Raw genomic sequence first — 21872 nt, 5'->3', positions numbered from 1 at the left:
GCCCTGGGCAGTGAAAACCACAGGTCAGACAACAGCTTAACCAGGCAAATGGAACAGGCGCTGGTGACAAGAGGTACAAGGACTTTACATCAGAAAGGGGAAAATGTCTTTGCTAACAGCTTCTCTCCCTGGCACTGGGATGGACAAACTGGGCTGGTATCCTTTACAACAATTTTTCGGGCAACTCTTCTGAAGAGAAGATGGGAAAGTGAGATAAAAATCACCTTTAAGTATGCCATATCCTGACATCTGAAATGCTGTCCTTTCCCCTTTCCAGCTGTTTTTTTTTTTCTCCCATCCTCTCCACCTGCAGCTGTGGAAGGAGCAGTCTGGGAACATACAGACAGGACACTGGGAAGAACTGCAGTATTACTGGGTTAACGTCAGCTCATGTAGCCACAGAGCATGGTCCTGCATAGCCCACCTCCTCCAAATCCCACCAGGCAAGCTGTCACTGCCATCACTAAGATGCACATCCTGTCCTTCCTCACTCCATTTTGCACTTGCACACTGGTAACAATCTGTTTCAGATTTCAGAAACCCTCTCGTTTTTCTTAGAAGGCTGACATTTATTCTCAGAATATTTGCTCAAGGATGAAAGGCAAATACTTCTATTTAAAAAAAAATAAAGAAGTTAAGTCATTTGCAAATAGCATATCAAGAGGAAAAAGAGGCTACATTGCACTGCTTGAACAACTCTCTAGCATTCACTTTCCCATCTCCAGACCCAAAACACAAAGCAATCCTTGTTCTGCAGCCCAAGTTTTAGCTCTATCTGAAACCACAAGGTAGCAGCTTTTTGTGCCTTTCCAGTGTTCTCTCCCTGCCCAGTTTCCATCTGTAAGCCACCAAGACTGTAATTATATAGGAGTATCCCTCGGAGAAAATGGCCAAGACAAAGAACCTGCTGGCCAACAGCATTCACACTGAAAAAAATCCCCAAGGAAACAGTCTGATTCTAGGTTCACACTCACAGTTGCACATTGTATTTAAAAAAAAAAATCAAACAAAATCCCCCAATTTCTGACAGTTTCCCCCATATTACTGCACACCCAATTCTCTTAATTCCTTCCATCTTAGCACTCCTGTGAGACATTCCTCTTCTTCGAAAGGGAGATAAAAAAATGAGACTCAGGTGAAAAACACTCATAATTTGAGAAGGATTCTATGGCAACATAGCTTTAGGTGTAAAATGTGGGACACCAGAAATTCCCAGTGGCAATAATAACCTACAGCACCAAGGCTGTGTTTGCCTCAGCCCTGCTCAGCCAAAAGTCAAGCGCAGGATGTGACCTGGAGAAAGAATTTTGCATTTGGACTCTGCTTTTCATCAGAGCACAAAAGGAAAGGAAAAAACCTCGAAGAGCATTCAGTTTCCCAAGCTGTTCAGCGCCTCCAGCACGTCCCACCACCTCCATGCTTCCTGAGGTCACCCTTTTGGCACGAGGAGCTCTGCCACCTCCATCACAGTGATCTTGAGGACTGCTGGGAGGTGACCCTGTCCCTGCTGCTGCTGTGTTTCCTAATTCCCACCAAGCTCTCTCAAACCTCTGGGACCTTGTCTTCCTCCAGCACTCTCTGTGGGATTTGCCCTCTGCTGTAAACAAATCGTCTCACTGGATTCTCCTAGAATAACATGGCCCCCAAGCTAGCTTTTGACTGGTTGACCAGATAAAACTGCAGCAAAAACTATCAATAACTCCCAGACAAGTCTGCAGCTGGCTGCTAGGGAGACAGGAAAATAAAATCCAACATATTTGCTTATATACACAAATTTCCCCTTGGTTACTAGACACAAACTTTTAAGAGCTGCAAGCCCTACCCATGGGCTACGTACACTTCCACCTCTCAGTTACCACACTTCTGATTCAGTCCTGGCTGAAGTGGCCCAGGCTAAGCCAACACCCACTCCTGCATGAATTTAGACAAGGAGCACATCATCTTGACTGTCTTTGCTGTCACCAGAAGGAAGAACCATCACATGTAAACACAGTTTATTAGGGAACAGCAAATGAAGTAACTTGTGGAAGTAAAGGTTATCACACACACTGCAGTGCACAGACAACCACCAATTGATGTAAGCACAGGACAGAGACAGAGTGAAAGGGAAGTAAAAATCTAATTTCCTCTCTGGAGAAATCCAATCCACTGCCACAAAAAGGGAACAGTAATAGACTGAAGCTCCAATGGCTGAGTAAATACTATTACTTTCCCCTAACAGCACATCAGGACAGAAGTTATTCTAAAATAGACTCGTGAACTGACACAGGTGCTCCTTCAAAGGTACTTTTCTACACATCATCAATTTGGTGAGAGTTCCTTTGAACAGACACTAGCCCACCATTTAATTAACACATTTAATATGTGTCAAATCAGTCCCTGAGCACTGACATAAGCTGAGCTGACGGAGCCGTCAGGCTGGCACCAGGGCAGGCAGCCAGCACAACACCTCACCAGATGTGCAGCAGCACACTTAATTTCTGACCTCAATAGATTGCCCGGATCTACTGCATGGAGCTGTCCTGATAAGGAAATATCTAATCAGAACAGAATTCTTTCTTATCAAAACTAATTCAGATGACCATTTGGTATACAAAGACCAGGACAGTGCCAAAACTGATGCCAGGCAAAATACCCTTTAGATGCACTGTGGAGCCTCACAGAGAGGAATAGCATGAAAAAAGTAAATATAGGTATACCTCTCATGCAAAATCCAACTAAAAAACAAGGTGCAACCTTCCCTCTCTTTACTTTCCACATGCCTGACTTGCTCCTGTAAGGCACAAGTGAGTAACATGCCATCCCAATTTCAGGCCTGATACTGCTCAGCTGTGTCAGGGTATCTTAGGAGGAGCTTTCTGAGCTGCAGACAGTGTGTAGCTACCCACAGGTGGAGGGTTTGGACCACAGGCACGGAGCCAAGTTGGATTTAATGCAGGGTGTTTACTCAACCCTCATTAACTCAGTTGCAGGAGCTGTGGACTTTCCAGGCACAATGTATATGCAGCAAGGCAGGGCAGGGCAAGGCTGATCCCAATTCCTGCAGGGACAGGAGACCCTGAGCAGAAGCTGCCTGACCAGTGTGTGGGATGCAGAGATGTCTGCAACCATTCCCTGGATGCAAGCTGTTGTCCAGGGAGCATCAGTGGCAGGGAAAGAAGCACGTGTCATTCCCCCCGTTCATCCCATGGCATCTGCATTTGCCAAGTTTTACATTGCACAAGACAAACAACATCTTACCAAACAGATGGCTGACTGCATAAGAAACCTTTAATACACCATGCTGCCTGTCATATACAAAGCAATAAACCCAAAGAAATGTTAAATCACATTTGAGGTGCTGCAGTTGCCATCTATCCTACTTCCAGAGGAAAGCAGCAGCAGCATCACTGCAGCTCCCAGCCAACACTGACTTTTGGTGACAGTTCCTGGATGTGAATAACAGCATTCTGAAACAATACAAGGAGAATGCCCCTGGAAACCTAAACAGCAGGGACAAGGAGCATGAGAAATGGGTAGATACAGAATGGGTAGATACAGAACACAGAGAAATTTATAATTTCAGTATAAAGATGGCTTAAATTAAATGCAATTTAAAAAGTGATTAAAAAGCTTTACCATGACATATGTTTTTATGCATGTTAATTGCCATCTATAAAAAAAAATTCTCCTCCACCTCCAGTCTAAAATTTCCTATCCCCCTTTTGATACTCTCCAAACCCATATAAATGTTTAATTATTTCTGCAAAAAACTGAGATTGCACAGAAATATATGGGACTCTTTCTTGTTCCAAAAAGGAGGCTTTCTCTAAAGGAAATGCACAATTGGTCACAGCAATGTTTTGCAAACCTAACACCTCTGCTGTTCACAACAGCTGGCGCCTTTTCTCTTAGTAGGATCTAAATCATTATTGACATCTTTTTGACAGGAATGTGTATGAGAGGAGCTGAAACAAAAACTGATGTGAGATGTATCAGAGGAGCTCATTTTCTTTGATGCTTTAGTTGAAAGGGATCTGCATCTGTATTTGTTAGCGAATTTTTAACAACATTGTAGCTACTTAAAAAAAGAACAGAGAAGAAATTCAATAGCTGGAAATCTGCACTTCTCTTAATTTATCAACTGACAAACAATATTCCAACAGCAAGCAGCTGTTTCAAAAGCTCAGTTTGCAACCTCTAGATGGATGATGGTCCTCAAAGAAGCAGAAACAAAGAAAAAACAACATAACACCTTGTTTCAGGTCTATTAGACACTTCCCAGCTTACTGAGACAGCAGGGCAGCCCCTCTCTCTGCAAGCACTGATCCCACATGAGGTGCTCCTTCAAGGAGGATTTTTTCACCATTACCATCATGCTATTGGATGAGTGAATAGATGCACTGGGCCCTGGATTTGAGGACATTGTCAGCAGAACTGCACATTGCTAACAAGAATTTGACACGGGAGACTTGAGTTGGTTGCAGCCTAGCTTATCAAACAGAAGAGACAAGCATGGAAGAAAAGTAAATGGAGGACCAAGAAAAGTACTTGGTGCTTTTTAGGTCATAATAAAACTTTGCCTGCCCTGCACCCACTCCCTCAGATCAAAGGGAGACAGCTTGTCTGAAGCTCCTCACATCCAGAGGCACAACCTGGAAAGCACCTTGTTCCTTTCTCTTGTGTCAACTTCATAACAAGCCCTGAATGGGATTACATACAGAGTCTAAGCAAACATTGGGTGCTGTTTATTAAACTCTCATAAATACAATTGTAACCCCATACACATGTGCAGATATATAAACATACACACATATTTATGGATATGTGTGTATATACACACCAATATAACTGTAAAGGCAAAAGCCCCAAGCTCCTTTTCCTCCCCTGATCCCCCTGTGATGTCAGAAGCAATCAGTGGAAATTAGGGTGATGTCCTGAATAACCCATCCCATCTCAGGGGACCTGAATTGCTCAGGTGGCACCACCATGTCAGAGAGAGCCCGGAACACACAGCACTGGCTGAAAGCACCAGGGCCAGCAGAAGTGCAGGCGATTTAATCAAAAGCAATTAGTGAGCCTCTTTGTGAAGGGCTGTCACACATTTGGCCCCCAGGGCAGCCTCGTTTTTAAAGATTTATGCCAGGCACTCTGGATAGATATTTAATGAACGCTGTGAAAGGGGAACTGCAGGGATGCAGAGCCAATGAGCTGCTGTGTTTTGGGTGCTCTAAGCAACACATGCATTCACTGGAGAAGGAGGTGCTACTCAGACTAAGGGGTGACTTTTGCATTAATAATTCTCTGGCTCCAGGGCTCAGCATTAACCCTGACACAGGTCTGGGGAAGGCAAAGTCAGGCAGACAGAATTGAGACACCCACCCAACAAGGGAGAGCCATGCCGAACACTGCACACAACCACTGTGCCTGAATAAGAACAGGCAGGACAGCCCCTGGTCAGATCTCTAATTTTAAGCCCATGAGGATGAGGATACAAAAAGAAAAATGAGGCTGTGGTAATGCATAGATGGTGAGAAACCTTCTGATACAATAGCAGATGGTGCACAGTTAGAAGTAGTACAGATATTGTTTTTTCTCTTCCATTTCCCAATGAGCTTTTATCTTCAAAGTAACATTTGGAAAGAAAAAATATATTCTAGGGGAAAAAAGAAAAGAAAAAATATATTCTAGGAAAAAAAGAGGAAAGACCAGTGAAAATTTCCTTTTGGTCTATTGATTTTAAAGTGAAAAAGACATGACATTCAACCTTGGGAGAAAACCTGCTTCCTGAAGCAACGAAAATTCTATTTTTCATTCAAATCAAGTCTTCCATATCTAGTTACAGGCTTTTATTCCTTATGTTAAATGCATGATCTCTGTGCTGTAGAGAACACTTTCCACCACTCTGCACACACAGAGGGCTCTGTATGGTGGGGTCTGCCTGTGGCTGGTTTGTGGGCAGTTCTGCAGTTCAGAGTGTGATCCAATGGGCACGGTGACGGTGCACAAAACTTGTCAGGGAAAAAGCATTCCCTTTCCAGTCCTCTCCAAGCACATCTCTGCAAGCCAAGAGTAACTCAGCAGGTTAGCACTTGCAGGTGCACACACACAGAGGTGAGCACAGTGGAACATCCTTCACTGTGCTGTTGTCACATACGACATAAAATGACCTTAGCACTGCCAAAGCTTAAATATTCCTTAAATTTCTTCCTTGCTGTCTTCAAAAATACCAGACAAAAGCTTTTGTGAAAGCTTTTTTCCTGTTAAGTACCAGAATTCTTTGATTTGGTAAAACCTGATTAGACAGTGAAGAACAATAAAAAGGGAATTGGCATTACAATGCCTCCAGCATCTCATATTTGCATGTAAATTGCTGTGCTAAGGATGTCTGTGCAATAGGAAACCAGACCACCCAGAAACATCCACTGGGATTCAAAGTTTATCCAGAATCAACCCTGAAAACCATGTGAGTTTATTCGAGAGTTTCTCACAGCCAAGATGAATATGCAGCTTCATCAGTTTTAAATAGTAATATCTTGTTAAACCTGGGGTAAGAAATAAATGTTTTTGCTGAATGGATGGAAAGCCTCCTCTTGCTTTACTTTGGAAAAGAGAATGTTTCATCACATCTTCCTTCCATGAAAGCTGGCAAGTAGGCTGGGAATAGATGGATCTTCCTGAGTAGAAGCCATCCTCCCATGGGTATGTTCACTTTTCTGTGGTGAAAGACTTCTTTCAAGAAAACTCCTGCCACTTACAGAAGAGTTCAAATATGGCAACACTTGCTGAGTTGTTCCAAATAAAACTAGAATAAATTGCTGAGCTAATTAATAGCCCAACATTAAAAGGAAGCCCAGCTCCTTGGAAAGAATCCAGCTGCAATTCATGAAAGCGGATTTCACTTGTTTCGATTACAAGAGCAGTAGACTTTGTACACACCACAGCTACAGCTAAAATTGTGAAGATATATGCCCATACTTACACCTTGAGAAATGAATGACTCCTAACCTTCTCTTAGCAGCACCTGTTTCTCTATGTGAATTTCTGTCTCAAATGCAAGCTCCTGTTAAGTGGTGTTGCACTGTACCTGTGGTGGTACAAAGCCAAAGATAAGAGCTGTGCATAGAGATTATGCTGTCCAGGAGATCACCCAGCAGAGCCTGGTGTAGACTTCACCTTGCCTAGGGACAGTCAGCTGTACTCTTAAGGTCAGAGGATCTTAGGGAGGTTTTCTCTGTAGTAAGTTTGCTACTGACTTTGAAGATACATGCACACTGCAAGCAGTTTCTCCATTATTTGTGTTTTTATTTGTGCATCAATACTTTGATTGCTTATAGTACATAAATGGCAACACGAATCTTATGTGCTGTTTCCTATGCAAGGGTTGCATTGTATGTGGTGTTAGATCATCCCTCCTAAGAGAACAGTTTCAGGTACGTAAAAAAAACCTCCTATATTTACCATCCTTTTGTAGCAAGAGAAAAAATGTATAGAAGGTGGGAGAGTGAGAGAGAATGACAAAAAGAAGATTATGGTCATGGGAGGGGAGAGACATAACTAACAGGAGGAGTGCCCCTGGCTCATCATATCAGATTTCCTTCCCACACTCAGCTTTGAATAAATCATTCCATTGCTTGGCACAACAGAAATAATTCAGTTACTGTTTCCAAATTTTCCTTTGTATCTTCTTGCAGAGCCAGCAAGGGAATAAAAAAGGGCAGAACTGGAAAAGTACAGGAGGTGAGATACAATTTTCAACTCAAACACTGGTTTGCTTCCTAACTGTATTCAGTCACGTACAGGAACATGGGAAACTACATGAGAATTCCTATCCGTGAGAAAAATGCTGAGAAAAATGGGAGGAAAAAAGCCTTTGTGGCTGATCCTGCCTTTCCTGGTGTGTCAGGGGATCCTCAGCGCCCCCATGCAGGGCTCAGACACCACCACCTCCCAGGGCAGGTCCCTGTACCTGCAGGCACACAGCAAACCTGAGCACACTGTAGGCATGTGTTCCTCCTGGTATAAACAACACAGGAATGTCTTAGGGGCTTGAATATTTCCCAGATCAGGTAACCACACATCCAACAGGACAGGAAACACCCTCCACGACTCCAGGGCAGCACCATGCACATGGCTCAAGGGCAAAGCATCCCCAGGAAAGGAGGGCAGAGCCCTTTGCCAGACCATTCACACCACAAGCTTCCAAACTTTCTCAAACACTTGTGGGAACAAGGAGGAACTGAGTTCAGGCTACAAACCTGTCTAACAAGTTGCACAGTCCAATTAGGAAAACCACCTGGTAGCTTATATCCAGATTTTACCAAGTCAGCAGCTAAAGAACTATATCCAAAAGGTATTCTGGGTTACATGGGAAGTAAGCATAACTAAATCTTAAAGATCTGGTTTTGCTGAAACAAAGTCTGTGAACATGTAATTTGAAAAAATAAAATTAATGTTCACTTATATTTGTATATGTTTATGGAAGCAGAGAAGACAAAAACTGCTCTCCCACCTTGCTGAGAAAGCTAGAGAAAGCTGCTGCACAAGGCTGTCCAGCACTGGACAGTAAGCAGGTCTCTTCACACATCCCCGCCCACTTGCATGATGTTCCCAGACACAGGGAAGCTTTAATCACTGTTTTCTCATCTAAAAACAGGGCCACAGCCAGAGGAACTGGAAAACTTGGAATTCAGGCTGGAACCACTGAGCACCTGGTCTGCTCCAGGTGGCTCCTGAGGGCTTTGCATGGGGAAGTACCTTCCTTCAGGTGCCTCAATGCAGAACACCAGATTTAAGCTCAGGTTTTTAAGAAAGGGCCTTCTGTTATCATCACAATTTGGTTATTTAACAGCAATATGAGGCTATCTATGGCTGTGCCACAATGAAATACAGAATTTAGAAATTAGAGCTACAAAATTAACAAATAAATAACAATTCAGTTAAGCCATTTCTTCAGCCACTTCCTCACATTTATAATTTAGCAAGATGTTTCACACGGAAGCAGGAATATCTTTTCTACCAACAGTATGAATAGACAGAAGTAAACAAAAAAAAACCCCTTTTCTAAATAAACCAACTTCCTTTCCAGCTCTTGCCCAAAGGAGAGGAAATGTCAGGCATTCACAAAGGCTGGGTGACATAACACCCTGACTCCCTCCAGGTAAGTAAGGTGCCAGATATCTGCAGCAGAAATGTCGGAGCGGCCCAAGGCACACAGAAGCTGCCCAGCCTTGTATCCAATCTCAGCACGGTGCCAGGAGAGGGCACAGGTACCACCTTATCCTGGAGCAGCAAGCAGGGAAGGTCCTGTTATTTTGCTTGCTCTGCCTCTTGCACCCATTGTGCAGAACCAGTGCACTGGGGGTGAAATAAAAAATTACCTTTTTATGAAGAAAAAAATTGCAAAGCAGCTAATTAGCTTTTGCCCTCTGTTTACTCTGCAGCAAGAGACTCTGAGCTCCCAGGGCACCGGCATGGCTGTCATACAGTAAAGCTCACTCCCTGCCCTCCCTCCCTGCATGTTCCAGCATTCACTGCCCAAAGGTAAATTGCCAGTAAATACAGAGGATGGATACTCCAACAACACACAATCAAACTCCAACAATTTCACTACCAGTAATGAGTTTCCCTCACCCCAAAATCCAGACATCACACACCCGCACCTTTGTCTACATAGAGTTAAGTCATTTGTATAACCTTCATCTGGAGGTGGTTTTTCTTTTAACCTGACCAGGAGCTGTTGCTCAGATCACTTTGCACCTGACTGCTGTGGGGCTATAAATAACACATCCACAACACAGCCTTGTACTCACATGCATTTGATTAAAATAAAGTCAACTAAAAGGCAGACCACCTTTGAAATGGAAACAAATGGATACAGAAGGGCTGAGGAGTTGAAAGACAGAATTTCTGAGCTAGTTACTACAGGCTGACATCTCCATTGAAGGTCTGGTATCACCAGCAACATTTCTGCATAATCACATAAACAAAAATCAAAGCAGAGAGAAAACTCTAAATTTTTAGGGGGTGTAGAATTGAGAACAACACATCAATGTAATAACAACAATACCACCACCACCCAGGGACAACATAACCACATAAATATACGCACTTATGACTGGCAAAAAGTGGTATGCAAGCCCCTAAACGGAGAAGACAAACACTGGTAAACAAAAATGGAACTAAGCAAATGATCAGCCCTGCCTTGCCCCAGGCTGGCAGTGCAGCTCACTGGCAGGCTGGAGATGGCTGAGCCTTGTCACTTGTGGCCTTCCTCCCTTTAAGGGAACTCAATTGATAGCCAGTTTCAGAACTCCAGATATGAGAAATTGGATGCATTGATAGGTTTTAGGCAGCATAGCTTGGTTTTAATATTGACCCAGCTGACTGGCAAAGAATCCTCTGCAAACAGTAAGGAAGATTAAGATCTGAAGTGTGGCAGCAACTTCATTTCCAAATCCTTCTGCAACAGAGGAAAACTCCCTGTGCAGTTCACCACACAGAGGAGAGCGGGGAGCAAAAAATATCCAAGCTGTGTTCAAAGAAGGAAAAGTGTAGGCGTGCAGGGCTTGCACTGATTTATTACTGGCTTATCAGCAGCTAACATATAAAACCAACTATAAAAGCAACAGATGTAAAATATTTTCTATTTTAAAAATCACTGCACACTCTTCCTTCCTAGAAGGTAGAAAAACTAAGAGTTGACTTTTCAATTTGAACAAATACCTCCACAATCATAACAAAGAGGGGAAAAATGTTAAGGAGGAAGAAAAAAAAAACCCAAACCCAGACTTGCTCTCCCTCACCTAATCACAAATAACATAAAAATGGTCCTTGCATTCAAGTACAGATCCTAAATACACAAACTCTAACCTTCATTTTTTGTGAAATTGAATTCATTGAGAGGCATGCAAAATAAATAACAATGTTTGAAATTTTTGCTAATAAGGACATCTTCATGTCTAAATATGAAAAATATATCACATTTAAAGCTCTAAGCCTAACCATTAATTTTCATACATTACACCAGATTCAATTGCCTGTTAAAAGGATCTTCCCTTTTACTCAGTAGCCAATTATTCATTAACCTCCTAGAAACATTCAAAGCACAATTTATTTCAGAGACAGATAGGAATTTGTAATTATAAAGATATCTGAATTTAATTTTTTTTAACGACAAAAACAAAACATGAGGCAACAAGACACCTAACTGGCCAACATCAGGATGAGCTCCATAAAAATAACTTTGGGCATGATTTTTGATATTGAAAGACCCATATGATCACAACATCTGCAAACATTTTCAGCTAATGAAAGTATGACCAGAAGGAGTCTTACATTAAAACCACTCCTGCAGCCTGTGAAACAAGGACCTGGATCCAATGCTTCAGTTATACTTCCACTTAGTGACTGACTACACTATTTCTGCTTCAACAAAACATGTTGGATGTTAAAGGAGCCAAACAGATATTTGTACCACTACAAGCATCACCAAGTGCAACAGACAAGGCTTAATTAAGAGTACAGTATATATCCAACCACCCTAAGAACAAGTTTCTCTTGTTTATACACCACCAGGTATTTCAGATCAAACAGGAGAAAGTGTCCCTGTTCCAACCCCTTCCTTCCATGGTTTCACACATAAACCACTTAATGACTATGTGCTGCAGCATATGCAGTCACTTAATATTTATCCACACGTCCACTACCTACCTTGTATCACCAAAGGAGCCTAATACAAAAACTACTGACTCTTAAAATATGCATCAGTCTTTTTGCTTAGGGGCTGCCAGCTCCTAGGACAGGGTAGAGCAGCTTTGTACAAATCCACTGTAATACTTCCTTTCCAGCTCAGAATAGCGGCAAATTAAAAAACAACAAAAATCCCCCCAAACCAAACCAAACAAACCAACCCCCAAAACAAACAAACAAACAAAAACAACAAAAAAACCCCATTACCTGAAATGAGATAGTGAATTTACCTAGGGTATGAATGTGGTTTGTAACACACCTTCACTATGAATGCAGCTTGTAACACACCTTCACTATGAAGTTGTCTGGGTTTCTCTTTCACATCTTGCCAGAAAGGTAGTGGGCTGAGGGAAGAGTATTTCATCTTCATGTCCTAACTTTTCTGACTCAAGTAGGGCAACTACTACTGGTCTATGGATTTTGGAAACAATTCATAATGCTTCAGAAGAAAGAGAAACTACACATGCTTCAGTATTAGTAAGCATCAGAATGCAGCTGACTTATACTGCACTCTCCAAAAACCAGGCAATTAAAATATCCAGTCTCCTAAAGATTCACAAGTTGGGCCCCACAATAGCTGAAGCAAGTTTTGTAAAGTTCAGATGGCTACAAGTTGAGAGCAACAGATAATATTTGAGACATGATTTCATTCTGAATTCAACAGAACTAAGATATCGTATTAATTAAAACCATGTTTGAAAACAGCTAACTGCACAATTCTCTGGGGTGCTGTTTGCTGCTGGGACACTCAGACTATTTGATCCCCTTTTCTGGAAAATGGACTGCAGTTCTTCCACTTCAGTGAACTTCTCCCCTCTTTCAAATTTTTTTTTGCAGTGAGAACAGAAAATTATTTTGGCATTAAAGAGGGGTTTTTGTTAGGTTGGTTTTGCTGTTGTCTTTTCTTAATAAAAACAAACACAAAACTACTGCAAGCTTTAAGCAGTGATAAGTAAGAGCAGCAGTGGGCAGTCTCCAGCAAGGGGGTGGCAGACCTTTCTGCAAATGCAAATATATCTGAGAACACCTTGTGCACACTGGATCTGGCCACAGGTTGCCTGGAAGAAGCCATGCATGGCCATGGTGCAATGAGCAGCATCCCTCCAGCACAGGAGTTTTTGGGTGTTTGCACAAATGCCAACCCACTCAGGGCACTCATCCCTGCCCCAGATCCTGTGGCTGCTTTGACACCAGGATGATGGTGGAGGCCACGTGGGGAACAGAGCACATCACAAGAGTGGGAGCAGGAAATGAAACAGGGGGAGCAGGGATGGCAGCAACCAGAGGCATCTTCTCTAAATATAAAGAGGAAAACAAAACCCCAAATTTGGGGCTAACCCTGCCACACCAGATGTCACTAGTGTCTCAACAGCAAGCTGTTATTTCAGAAAGACTGTTGCTTGTGCAGCCCTGGGGAATGATGTTTGTCACCAAAGCACCACAGGCATAGCAGAGGAGTAACTTATGTTCATGAAATATGATCCTCATCACATTCCTTGTCAGGTGAGCAACCAAAGCACTGAATTCCCAAATACATGTGTAAATATAGATGAGATGGGATGGGTAAGGTCTCATTTCCATAATGCTTTAAGATAACTAGTGATGTCTGCAAGTACTATAGATTTTTAGATGAAGCACTTCATAAAAGAAATCACGAAAGTCTAATATTACCAGCATTTCCCACACATACTACTCCTTGAACCAACTGATCCCTATAATAAGTTACACACTGAAGGGTATGAAGATTCAAAGCCCAAGATCTAATGCACTTTATATAGGATTAGAAAAAAGCAAAGCCATGGCTGAAAAAATTAAGTTCTCTGTGACTGCATTCCCCATGAGAAGCTCAATATAAAGCACTGTACGAGCTCCAAATGTGAATGTCTCTTGGAATGAACATAACAGCCTGGAACACTAAGGGGCTTAACATCTTTGGAACGAAACAAAGAGAGGCAAGAGAGAAATAACTTAGTACATTCACAATGCTGGCAACACAGCAGATTTCTGTATCTTATATTAGAAAACAAAGGCATACCAATCTGTGGTGTTACAGACTCAGTGTCGTGGGCCAAATCTGCTCCTAATCCAAAGGCATAGATCTGAGTTTTAACAAATCCCTCAAAACAAGCAGCCTGACCTGTCCTCTTTCCCTCTTCCTATTTGCTTCTGTGTTAGATGCTTGATGGTGTTTTTTCCCAAGTCTAGCCTTGCCATTGCATGCATTGCACATGCTTCAGCAGGCACCATCAGATGCCTCTTTGAGAGAGAACAGAGCCTCCTCTGAGATGGCTCTTTCAAAGAGTAAGATCTTCCTCCCTTACATATCATAAGCACACAACTGAAGAAGTGAGAATTTAGAGAACAGTAATTTCTTTCTCAAGAAAAAGATGTAGGATGTATTGTGCATGGGAAATCAAGGAGCACAAGTGGTGATGTGAAGGAATTAAGACATTTCTCTTCTTTGGAGATACTAGCAAACAAAATTTGCCTATTTCATTGGTGCAGTCCTGCTTATTTCCAAACCCAGGCAGCATTATCAGGTCTGTGCACTGAGTAGAGATATGGAGTGACCAAAGGGAAGCATAATTTTTCAGAGATCCTGATTCTCTCTTCCAAAAGAACTACATCCCAAGCATCTTGGCACCCAACCCCTTCCCGTAGCCAAATACTATACACCCCAGACATTCCTTGCTTCTGGTACAGACTTATCATCCTTTGTACCAATTTTTATAGCTAAGTTGTTTCCACCACCTGAGAACACTTTCTATTCTATTGCATCTTCAAGGTAGGCTTCGATACAGACGCTTTTAAATCGTGTCTAAAGCTTGCTGAAATCCTAAAGTGCACTGAAATAAGCTGGTGACCTTTGACTTGGCAATTGCATTCAGACATCTCAAAAGAAAAATTAAAACAACAACATTAAAATCAAGGAACAGTTAAAGAATGGGAACAGCACTTAAAACTGAAACCACTTGGGTTTTTTCCCCCAGAGAAATTCAATGTATAAAATAGAATATCCTTATAATTTCTTCTTAAACCACTGCTTCTCCTTTCCCCACTGGGCACACACCCACCCACCCAGATAAACACTGACCTTTCTCATTCCCAAACTCCTGACAGAGGATTTGTGCCAATCTCCCTGCAAACACCACACAAATAGCCTTCCCTGATGCAAGAGCTACCGCACAGCACAGGAGTCAGATGAAGTACAAAGGTAAATTTAGAAAGTCAAATCCATTGAATGACATTTTTGTTGTTGCTCTCGCACACCCTGAGGTGACCCCGACATTCCTGAGATGGGGTGAGTGATGCTCCTTCTTACACAAGCAGCAGCTGATGACAGCCTTCAGTTTTAACCTGCTGACAAGTTAAGTGCACTGCAGAGATACCAGACAGTCCAAGAAAACCTCACCTTATTTTCAGACATACCCCCCTGCCACTCAATTTTATCTCCAATACTGCACTGAAATATGTAGGACTAGTTTTCCTTTCTAGAAAACTCAGTCAGGTGCGTGGTTTTTCATCTGGAGATAGTTCAGGTATGACAGTTGGCTGATTCTTATTTTCAGAAAAGCTTAACAAGCAAAGCAAGAGCTGCTGGGATGGGTGGGGGTTTAGGAAGTGAGTGGGAACCCTTTAAATACAAATCACACTTTTCTGCACTTTTAAAGCTGGAATTATATCAACTCTATTTGAATCTCTAAATAAAATAATTTTAATTCTATATTTGAAAAGCAGTACCCTTACCATAAATTAAATTAATTCTAAAAAAATTAAAACTATATTAATTCAAAACACTGTTCAAGGAAACAATGGTTTGCTTCTCAAAGATTTCAAGCAAGGCAGACGCTGAGCTTGCAGAAGCCATAGACCAATGCTCTGAAACAAGAGTTTGCAGAAGGTCTAACTCAGCTCCTTGACAGCTAAACTTCCCCCAAATGGCCAAAACACAGTTTGAAAATATAAGTTTGTTTAAATTAACATACTTCTATGGGTTTTGAACTTGCCACTGAAAGCAAGCTATGGGAATTGGGAAGTTTCAGGATGTGGAAAGCTTATGCTTCTCTTCCTTCCGGTATCCATTATATTATCTACTGTATCTCAAATCTGAAGGATGTGATGACCAGAAACAAAAAACCACAATGCTTCCTTTGTTTAATGACATATTAACTTGAAAGAGCAAAACCATATTTTTGTAAACTTCTATTTTGCTCAAAGAGAAGATCATTTGAACAAGCTTTTGTTTCACTAATAATTAGTCTTTAAATGAAGTGCTTTTTAATTCCATTTTCCATCCAAACTCATCTTGGCAAAGACCACAAGGGAAAACAACCATTAATCAGGGATCTGAGCAAGTGCAAGCTGAGCCCTACAACTACTTCAGTGAGCACATGTACACATCCAGCATGCACCCATCCAGTTCTCCAGGAATAGTGCCAAATGAATGTGACAACCATATTTAATTACAAGTCAACACATTTGAATTACTACCAGCCAGTGATCACCTACTTCCTCTCGAAAAGCATCTTAAATAATGAAATTCTGACTTTGCCTTAAAGTTTCAGCCTTGCTGTCTGAAGGCAAGAATATAAAATCTATAGCCAAATCCCTGACTTTCTGCATACTAAATACCTTGTCTACTTTAAGCTCCAAAATTGGGATTTTAGAGGAACAGGAACCACCTCATGCACCGACTAGCAGACAGTCTGCAATTTTGGGTTTTACATGAAGAACTCCACCTACTTCATTTCCTCCCTTTCCCACCAATTTCTTCTTGAGTTCTGGCTGACACAAAAAACATTCAAGACCTTTCCATTTTAATACTCTCTGGCCATCCTTTCATTGCAGACGAAAGAAGGTTTTCTGGCTCAGACGTTGATGGTTGTCACCAGCCATGCTAAAAATCAGTCAAGTGAAGCTTTAGACCTTGCTTCACACAGCCAGAAAAGCCTTAGTCTTAGGACTAAGTTTTAAAAAAATTAAGAAGCATCAACATCACAGTGCAAAACCACTCATGGTTCTCTTACAACAACCAGCCGAGTTCGGTGTGGGACAGGCTTGAACAACATTGTCCAGGGCAGGACAGCAATATCTGATAGGTAGACAGTGGTAGACAGATGAGAATGGATCAAAATCATCTTCTGATGAGGAGCTGGGGTATTAAAAAATTAAAATAGAGTTCATATATTCTAATGCAAGCAAAAGAGATTTGTCAGAGTGAAATTGTCCTGAATAAACCTATCAAGCCCACATGGTTGCAAGGTGCCTCTGATCCCACAAAAGCCATCTTAAATCCAGATTTACTGAATCATAAACATCCAACCTTAATATTCTGTAACTATAATGCCACTGTAACTATATTTTACAGATATGAGTTTTGTTGAGACAAAGAGCTGTGCAGCTGTGGGGCAGCAAGGGGAGCCCTGGCCACTGCTGCAGCTTCCTAAATTTTTTTAACACTAGAAAAGCTCTCCCTCGATTTGTTTGGAGAGGGGATTGAGGAGGGCTGTTTATTTTACTGCTTTGGCTTTTTATGTTTGGAGATATAAGAAAGACAATGTTCAGAAACAACTCTGTGTGAAGCTTTAAATGTGCATTAAAGGAAAAAAAAAGAAACAGGCTCATATCTCAGGGGCAAAAATTGACAGCGCACATATAAACCCACACAAAACCAAGCTAACAGGTAAAATGCATTTATAGAGCAAATTATACTTTTCTCAGAGAGATTAGACAAACATATTTAAATATACTAAATAAAATTTCAATTCACTTGCATGTGGGTTCACTACAGTCTCCCTCTTTAAATATATCCCTAAGCAGATCCATTCCATTTCCCAACACAGTCTTACTGCCAGACACACAAATTCAGCTCAGTTTGATGATCATGACACATTCTTCATTTTTTCGCATCCTCTTGTTTAAAGGGAAGTTCAGAGTTTACATATCCTCACAAACAGCCTGTTCAGGCAGGAAAAATGTGGAGACAATGTCAGACAATGGTTTTTGTTTGGAGGATGGAGACACCTCACCATGTCTGCTGTGCTGCCCCTGGCTCAACTCAGCTGCCATGCTTGAATGTATTTTTTCAACAGGCACCAGCCACCTCTAACCAGCAGAAGATACCTCCCCCTGCACCCCTCACCAAACCTCCAGAAGCCTTCATATGAGCCAGGTACCCCAAGCCCTGCCCAGCATGGGTTTCAGTCTCTTGTGAAACAAGTCAGAAGAGCCACCAGCCTCAGAGCCCCACACCTACTTATTTAACCCAAAAGGAGAGACAACTTCCTTTCATCTCCAGGCTGTGCTACTTCTTTTATTCAGCTGCCTTTAGGGGACTCTGCTCCAGGAGTGGGAAATATTTCACATCACAGCAGTTTGTCCAGGAAGCTCTGAGACACTCCAGAGTTTTCCAGCCTTGGCAGCCATGTAACAAGGCTTGATCACTAGAGCCTAGTCCACAGAGTCATTAGGTCAGTCATTGCCTTGGTCACACACAGGCTTTCACAGGGTTCTAATGAAACCTCAATGGCCACCTACACAGGAGGAGGGTGTGGGCTGAGATCTTGTTTACAGGAGCACTCAATGTTCTAAACATGTGGAAACTTGGCAATGGTGAGCAAAGCTTAAATGCTTTATGAGCTTTTACCTATTTAGCTAGCTACTTTTAAAGCACATGCAAATGCCTCCTCCTGCCCTTCAGCTGAAGCTAAGAGCCCTCTGAAGGTGTCAAATGCCAACAGTGTTGGAGTGGGGATGGTATTGCCCTGAAACAAAACACAAAGCTGGGCCAATATATCTTGCTCTGTGGGTCAGCCGACCTCTCCAATTCCAGATGAACCTCCTCTTTGATTTCTCCTTCTGACTCCCCAGTTGTCAAGCCTGGCTTCAGAAAGAAGGCCAAGGTAATGAGGAGGAGCTGCATGCCAAGACTGTGGTATGTTGCTGGCAGAGATCCTTGTAAATAAATGAGGCTAAACCAAATCCCCAGAAAGGATCCATGATTCACCATGGTATATATGGTACTTGGGGCAGCTCACGTTGTCTTGTCTGTAAGACCAGCTTCCACTCCAAGTTAGGGCTTAGAAGAAGGCAGGCATCTTCTTCCTAATTGTGCTGGTCATCTAGGCCTGTGCTTCTCTCTGGATGGCTTCTGCTGACCAAAGGAGCTACCTGTAAGCAGAGGCACTAACAAAGCCTGAACTGTGCCAGGTCCTTCCTCCACCCTGAGGAAAAACCTTGAGGATTTTGTCTTGATTTTGTGTGACTGAATCTGGTCAACAGGCTCAAAAGCGATGCAGGCACAGGGGAAGGAGAAAGTAGTGGGGCAAGGAGGAGGACGCACTGTAGCTTAATGGGCTACATGAGTTTTCTTAGGATAACAAGTTTTTAAAAAGTTAAGTTAAACGGAACAACAAGCACCTTGGCCTAGAGACACAGAAAATTTAAGGCAAAGATGCGAAATTTGGAGTACTGTTTTAGACTGTGGCCTGTGGTAGAAGCATACAGCAAGACTTTGTTCAGGATATTTACTTTACAAGGCAAGTCCCCACCTGATGCAGCCACAGAAGACAAATTACAAAGCTGCTTTTAAACTACAAAGCCAGAGAGAGGGTATTGCTAGAGGAAATGCTCATTGCTTTTGTGGGAGCTGTCACACCTTCAGGATTGAATGCTCTGCCCTTCTTGGCACATGGAGACCTGTCAGAGCATTTAAAATGGCTCGATTCTGATTAACACTAATTTACTCTGTCACCAACTTAAGTAAGCTGCAAAACTTGCCTGAAAGAACCACATGAAAAAGTTCAGTTGAAGAGCTGTGCCGCTAAAATTAGCAACCAACCCATTAAAAATACCCATAATTTAGCCTTGGTGCAGCAAGGGTGGATATTATGCTCTGATGTCCACCTAGTCTTCGCAGTCACCAAAAGCTGCTCATGACTCTTTCCTTACATTCTCTACTTGTTTTCTACTGGCAGATTTTATCCTAAGAGTATACAATCAGTTAATAAAGAAAATGTACAGAAAGCATCAATATAGCAAAAAGAAAATTATTTTTCCTTCAGGTCAAGTTGGTTGGATATTTCAGGAAAAATCTCGAGTTATTATGCACAATATGAGATCATATGTACTATGGAGAAGGGAGAATGTGTTGGCAGCACAGAACATGAAATGATATGGGCAATTTGGCTGACAGCAGGAAAGATTGTTTGGATTAAATAAAAAGAAGTGTTGAATGTTCACCTGTGCCAAGAAAGCTTGACCCCTGCTTTTGAGAGGGATATATAAATTGGTTCAGCAATTTAACAAAGTTTCAGTTATGCAGTACTTAATACCTGGGAAAAAAACCCAAACCCAACCCTTTATATTACTACCTGCAAAGTGCTAAATCTCTGCAAACATGTTTGCTCAACATTCTTTGCATTGCAAACACAACACCAGGAAGAACTCTTTTTTCCTCCCCACTTTTGCAGGGGTTCTCTGCCTTCCCCAGGATTTGTTCACAGTGGCCACAGTCTATCAGCTCTGGCTGGCACAGGGCAAAACGAAAGCAAAACAAGGTATTCTCCCCATTTTTTCCAAAGGCTTAGTGGTACAGATAAGCTAGCAAACTGGATTTCACTTCAGCACCTGAGAAGCAGCTTGGAGAAAACATCTTACAACACACTGGAGAAGCAGTGCTCTTTGCAGTAAGTTAGGTGTGACAATGCCCAAAAGAGTATGGAGAACCTATAGCACTAGACAAATCCAGTCTGATATCTGTATTTCTGCATAAATTCTGTCAGGCCCAGTCCTTCTACTGGTACAAGCAGCTAAGAGCATTTACCCTGAAGGAATAACAGTGCTGCCTTGCATAAATAATGAACACTTCAGGTGGAAACCGAGCTCAAACAGGGAATCAAAATCAAGAACAAATAAAACAAAAGAAAACTCCAGTGAACTAACATGCTTTGTCAAGCTGGCAGCCAAGCAAGCTGTCTTCCCTGCACTCCCACCTTACTGTCAATTATCTGATTTCACTGCAGTTACTTTTACTTCACATATTCCTATGTGTCACCTCCCTGTTCACAGGCACATGATGATACTAATAAAAAATACATGGGAAATTCTGTTAAATAACAGAGGCTCAGCATGCAACTTGCTGGTCTTTCACAAGGCAAACGGTATGACAATAAACAGAGGGAAATATATATTGCAAAAACAAGTAAAAACCCACAAACACACAGCCAACCCACATGCAGTGGGAATCTCTGTTTGGGAAGCTTTTCTGTGTTTTTGTAGGGTTTGGGCAGGTTTTTTGTAGGTTTTATTTTTGTTTGCTTGGGTTGTTGTGGTTTTTTTTTTTAAGAGTTTTTTCTTTCTCATTTGCAAGTAAATGGACTTGAAGATTAGAGTTTGCTGATGCCTCTCAATTTTGATCCAGAGCAACTTGTCCTCCCTATATGTAAAAACTTCCAGTGGGCAGAGAATCCCACCCTGAGTATGACGAAACTGCAGTTTATGTGCACCTCAGGTCTGCATGAAGCAAGCAGCCAGTGTGCATCCAGTTCCTTCAGATGGCTCTCCTACTTCCCAAAGAGTGCCCAAGCTGTAGGGAGTGAGGGATTTCACACCCCATCAGATCACTGCTTACAGGCTAGCACATCAGCTCTAGTGTCAGAACACTGGAAATGTCAAAGTTACAAGAATAAAAGCTATTAATTGTTCCCACAGTCAACCTGCCCATGTCATCTTGGACTACAGACTTGACTGAAGGAAGGTAAAAAAAAAACAGAAGAAAAAAGTTTGTTTTGAATGGCAGTCCATATGAAAAGCCCATAAATTTAAGGAAAGTCTATGTTTGAGACGAATCTTCCCTCAGAAGCTCATCTCAGTTTTTCTGAAGGAGGAGTGGAATAACCCTAAAGAACCTAATTTTCACCCTAAAGGTGAAAATTAAACAAAATTACAACAGTTTGGTCAACATCCCACTGATTCTTGCTTTAAAAAAAATATCTGAGTGACACTACAGTCAAGAACATTACCCTTCTACAAGAGGAAGAGGACATAAACAGTTTAGATCCTGGCAGAAAACACACCTCTTCAGCCACAGTGTCCCAGCCCTACATCCACAGAGAGCTCTGGCCATGCTGGATGCAGCCATA

The 21872-nt window shown here is 42.0% G+C and overlaps 1 protein-coding gene across 3 annotated transcripts in view; it reads right to left on the bottom strand.

Moving 5' to 3' along the window:
• The window catches only part of SLC22A23 (solute carrier family 22 member 23), a 109658-nt gene that overhangs the window by 38438 nt on the left and 49348 nt on the right, over window positions 1–21872 (bottom strand). The window lies entirely within an intron of this gene.

The sequence above is a fragment of the Molothrus ater genome, chromosome 1 (assembly GCF_012460135.2).
Source record: "Molothrus ater isolate BHLD 08-10-18 breed brown headed cowbird chromosome 1, BPBGC_Mater_1.1, whole genome shotgun sequence".
In the NCBI taxonomy this organism is placed as follows: Eukaryota; Metazoa; Chordata; class Aves; order Passeriformes; family Icteridae; genus Molothrus; species Molothrus ater.
The sequence above is the reverse complement of the archived record's forward strand: the minus strand, read 5'-3'. Positions and strand labels throughout refer to the sequence as shown.